The sequence below is a fragment of the Montipora capricornis genome, chromosome 4 (assembly GCF_036669925.1).
Source record: "Montipora capricornis isolate CH-2021 chromosome 4, ASM3666992v2, whole genome shotgun sequence".
In the NCBI taxonomy this organism is placed as follows: domain Eukaryota; kingdom Metazoa; phylum Cnidaria; class Anthozoa; order Scleractinia; family Acroporidae; genus Montipora; species Montipora capricornis.
This window is the reverse complement of record NC_090886.1, coordinates 45,185,732-45,191,263: the sequence shown is the minus strand read 5'-3', so window position 1 is coordinate 45,191,263 and position 5,532 is coordinate 45,185,732. Positions and strand designations below refer to the sequence as shown.

At 39.8% G+C, this 5,532-nt stretch overlaps 1 pseudogene; it reads right to left on the bottom strand.

Annotated features, from left to right (window-relative positions):
• LOC138046751 (uncharacterized) overlaps window positions 1-5,532 on the bottom strand; it is a 16,885-nt pseudogene extending 11,353 nt beyond the window's left edge.

The following is a 5,532-nucleotide window of genomic DNA, read 5'->3' as shown; positions in this document are numbered from 1 at the left end:
TAATCTTCTCTCAATATCAAAAGTTGCAATGGCAAAACTGCAAAACAGATGTATTCTTAATTTTCCGTTGCTCCTTTTCTTACCGCTTTTACGCCTTCATGATGCATCCTTTAGAGATCTGTGGCCAGTGAATCTTACCTGGTATAATGGTATTGTAAAACTCGTCGGCTTCGTGCTTTCTCTGGGACACGATATCATCAAACACCGCGGTAGAGGTTGGCGGAACCATTTGATCTTTGTGAGCTGTAAGATGACATCGAATGACTTGCTGTCCCCCTGGTGGGACAGTAAGAACATAACGCGCTGCCATCTTTGTGCCTTCCTTACTTGGATTGACAGCCTCGATCTCGTTCTCGATAATATATCGATGGAAGGCGTCTTTAGTGAAATGCGATGACGTTGATGATTTGAAGAGTTTCTGTGGAGGGAAATGAGAAATCAACAAAGCTGAAGTTTGCAAGCCCCAGAGGCAGAAATTTTCCCTTTCGCACGCCTTGGGCTTGCCTCAGGAATTTCTTGAGCTTGTGTGAACGAAGCGAAGGTGAAGGCGAAGGCGAAGGCGAAACAGAGGCGCACCGAGCCTATATTTTTATTACTCTCAGGCAACTATTTTCACTCTGGAGACCTCATAAAATAATGTAATAAAAGAGGTGTAACAATACAGGTGGATTCAAATTACCTTGGAGTTAGTTTCATTTTCTGTGAAGATCAGCTCTGGTATTAGGCCGTCAGGATCCGCACTTACGGAAAATGTGTATTTTCCTAAACTGTCATGAGAGCATTCCACTTGTTTGGGAGCTGTTTGCACCATAATTGGCTTCCTCTTGCATACTTTGGACTTGGAATCAGTCATGGATGAGCAGCTCACGTGATCACAACCCCAGCTCCATGTGTTTCGGAACCACAGTGTTGGTAGCACATGCAACCGAGCTTCTTCAGGTCCGCGGTTTTCAACGGTAATTTTAACAAGGATTTCATCGGTTGTGTTCTTAGCGTATTCAGCAAAAACGTTCCAATAGCGTCCGTCTTCAAACACTCCTAAGTAAACAGTAAACACATTAAATAGATTCTACAAAAACAAAGGTCCAAGAATTTGGATGAAGTTGTTGTCAACTTCTAGCAACGTTAAGCGAGTATTCAGTAAAATTAGCTGGGATGGCTCAGTTGGACGAACTTTTGTCTGAGGATCCGAAGTGGTTAGTTTCTAGAGAAATTGAGGTGCTGTATTGGTGGGAAACTGAGTAAAACACAAAAAAATTGTTTTCATCAAACGAGTTGATACATGCCATATTTCCACCGCGAGAAGATGAAACGGTTGGCGATTCGAGCGCTAGCCCACCGTCTGAGCGAAGTAGGGAATTCTGTGTTGTTCAGTTGAGGCTTATACGAAGTCACCCTGCCAGAAGAGCCTTACTTAACTCGACGAGAAAGAAAGGACTCTGCAGAAATCGTGTAAACTCTTTGTTGAGTGTGCGCAAGCCGTTGTTTGAAGATATATTGTCTTCGCCATATTGATTTTCGTACTGAAGTCTCGATTTTGAACTTCGCCTCGTCAAAAACACGATGTGTGCGCTGTCTAAACCGGTTTGACCGGAGTGACTACTCCAGAAACTTGGGCTGCGGTGACTTAAAAGACTTGGCACGATTTCTGCAGAGCCTCTTTTGCTCGCCCTCTGCTGATGCTTTTTTGTATGAGACGATACTCCTTATAAACTTCTTGGAAAAGAAAAAATACGTTGTGTCTTACCGGTGTCGGTCAATTCAAATTCTCTGTCTTGTTTAGTTCTTTCTTTATTCTCTGTGACCAGTTTAACGTAAGGATATTCCCGCTGTGGGTATTTGTATAAACCTTTCATGTAAGAATGAGTCGGAGTTGAATCCAGATAGTAGTAGCATTCCTTTACATCCTCCCCATGGTTACCTGTTGCATTTTGGGTAAAAAAGAAAAAGAGTACTTGATGAAGAGTGTCAAAAATTGCGAGTGCTCTGACCAATCACAGCAGGCGCAAACAGTGAGATAAACAACCATAGATCAATCAAGCTTTCGAAGGAATTACAAAATACTTCCTTGAAGCGCGGGAAGAAACCCGGCTTGCGAGTCCGGCAAGAAGGGTTTTCATTGTGCTTCTCAGTGGTTGAGAAAGTTATGGGTGGTTTTTAAGCCACATCAAACCGCGACAGAAACACAAAAGTTGTTAAATTTTATTTTCCTTTGTTTTGCTATACTTCAAGCATCACAAAAAATACGTTACTTGGTACAAGTTTGCCGAGTTGAGATGGTTAGTTATTCAGTGATATTAAAAGACAAAATATTTAAGAACTTCGCGAGACTTGGGAAAAAATCCCCCAAAAGATTGCTGTATATTTGTGGTGCAATTTGGTAAACAAAGAAATAAAAAAGTTGATGATGGATGGTAAAATTTGGCGGATTATTGATCAATGTTCAGTTCATTAAGCCGCTGAAGCTGTCAACAACAGCAAAAGCCGATGACTTAAAACCTGCCACTCTCATCTCTCTCTTATAAGTCGGCGTTTGTTCACCGAGAACATCTATAATATTTTGAAAGCGTTCTCTCGCCATGAATTATTAAGGTAGCCAATTAATTTCCTACGTGACCAGTAATGTCACGGGTGCATAAATTAAAAAAAGATAAGATAAACGATCACTTAAACTGGAAATACACCTTGTTCAATCCTTGTCATAGCGTCTTGTAATAGCTAGGAGGACTTACCCTCGGTTCCAGTGAGTCCGAAGAGCCTTTCTTTCAGAATGGGGTCATTTTCATTCCACAAAGCCAAACAAAAGCACAGACGACATTCCCTGTCCGTGATTCCTAGCAAACCATCCTCTCCCCAGCGATAAGCACGTGATCTTGCCTGGTCATGAGGAAAATACTCCCAGCTGAAAATCAAATAATGGAGTCATAACATTGCTAAAGCGCTTTGCAATCCACCGAAATGGTCAAATGAAAGAGACGAGAATTCTATACAGAGTTAAACGTACGCGAAAATCGTCAGTTTTTTAAGTCTAAACACCTCTGTAATGTGACAAGAAAATTGGTAGCAAATGAAGCCTATTGAGTTTGGACATTTCAGTGTCATCTTTGTGGCAGATGAACTGATCAACGGAGTCTTTCTGTCTTGTCGGGCTATCATGTGATTGATTGTGGGCTAAGTTACATAACTTTTTACTGCTGAGAAGACATTTCAAGAGGTAACCCCTTTTCTTCGATAGTAACGAAGAGTAATCTTAAAACGAAAAAGCGACAAAAAAGTTAACCTGACGCGGATGCCGTTTAACTTTTAACTTTTCTGTCGGACTAGCATATGATTTGGGATCTTGGAATTTTTTGATTGTGAGAAGGTTACATAACTTATAGCTGAGAAGATCTGAAAAGCATTTGAAGGAATAACTTTTTTCTCCGATATTAACAAAGAGTGACCTTAAAACCAAATTGGCATAAATTTTAGAAAGAGATCATAGAGTATAAATAAATACATCGAAAGAACCCTCCAAAAGCAGAGAGAAAAAGTCTAGAATGATATCGAACGAATTTTGTTTCAAAATGGTTCCGCTGCCCTTTAGAAACATGAGAGGATTATATTATTTTCCGTTATAGATGATTCAGCTCGATTTCATAAAATACGCCAACGAAAATAAATGTCATTTCGGTGCAACAAAATGGGTCGAAAAAAAGTTATTTCTTTCTACATCAATGTAACGGAGGAGTTATCTCTGTAGTTACGAAATGAGAGAATTCAAGGATTTTTCAAAGGTGTTTTTTTTTTCGGTGATAAGATTTGGATGGGGCTTTGTATATTAATTGCTTTTTCCTGAATAGAACTCGCTCCTGGGGGCGGTTTCTCGAAAGTCCCGAAACTTTACGGGCCATTTTCGGGTGTCACAGTTCACGGAGAGTATTTAATTCGTCAAACTTCACAGTTATTTTTCTTTTTGTTACCTTGTAAACGTGTTAAAAGACCGGCTTTCCAAAACAAGCGGTTGGCAATTTCACAGATGGCTTTTCGGGGCCCTGGAACTTGAAATTTTCAAAAATTGAAGGAAATGCGTATTCGAAACCTAAGACAGAACTGAACATTATAATTTCTTGGCTCTTTGCTTGGTTTATAAAATTCTTTTTCATATTGTAATATGCTTTCATCTCTCCATCTCAATTGTTATCATATTAGTATTTGAAAATGGATTTTGCAGTCCGGGGTCAAGGGTCCATCTGTGACAGAACACCACATGTCGCAAAAAAAAACAGGGCGTTATGCAAGACCACGTAGGAAACCCGAAGAACGAATCTGCTCTTTACACTATGCAAAAAGGAAACGGAAGATGAGAAACACTTTATAGCTCCTTGTCCTTTTTTGATCATGAAAAAGGAAGCTCATTTTTGAATGCTTATAAAATCAGTTTTAAATTCTCATAGTGAAAATGCCGACATAAATTAAATTTTTGACACTTTTCGACCCTTAAACTAAAAATGACAGCTACAGAAAATAATTGCAAAGAACATTTTTGATTGCTTTGAAATAAGGAACTTAAAGTTGCATGACTGTTGAAAATATTAAGTGTATTTGGGTGGATGTCAATGTACAATGTATAAGACACCAAATAAAAAAAAATGTATAAATTCATGTATGTCACAAAACAATTGCATCAGCTTTGTTTTTTCGCCCGATATCCAGTCTATAAAAGCAGACAGCAACTCTGGTAAAAAGAAGAATCATTTAGGAATATTTGTCTTGCAAGGAGGATGACTCAATTTGGCTATGGGATTACTATAAACTGAGACAAAAAGAACAAAAAAACAAAAAAAAAGAAACGTAAACAATACCAACCAGGCCCCATCCTTTGAGTAATCCTCTCGGACCGTTCCCCATTGCCTCTCTGACAAAAAAGGCCCCCATTCTCTCCATGCCTGATCTGGGTCATTCTTGTCTTCTTCAAGCCGTTTGCTCTCCTCTGGTAGGCTCTTCCACTCTGAATCACCTGACTCAAGTCGCATTATCTCAGGGTGATTTTCCTCATTGCCAACTAAACCCATTTTTGTACGTCGGGCGTTGAGGCGATTTTGGACAGACTCAAAGGAAGAGTAGCCATTTTTAAAATGGTCCCACAACTTGCGTAGAACAGGTCTCTTCGTCTCTTGCCTGAAAACGTTTTCTTTATCGGGAAGTCTTGAAAGGTCGGACATTGAAAGCGAGTGACGTCTCTTGAGTGCGTGCTTGTTTTGTATCTTTTCCTTAGAGATTTCTCTATTGTCACTTTGCAGAGACCTTTTTTTGCGATGGAAGAAATGGTTAAAATTATTCATGTCTTACTCAACACAGCTCTGCCTAAGACTAGTCTGGTGTCAAATTAACCTCTCTGGAGCTTGTTGATACTAGTTTGATCTTCGCAACTTACTACAATAATAGAGCGATACAAAATGACGTGCGTTGAAATATAAGTCTATTAAGTCTTATATTCCAGGATAACGGTCGGGCGCTACACGGCGTGCTGAACGTGTGGGGATTGGCATG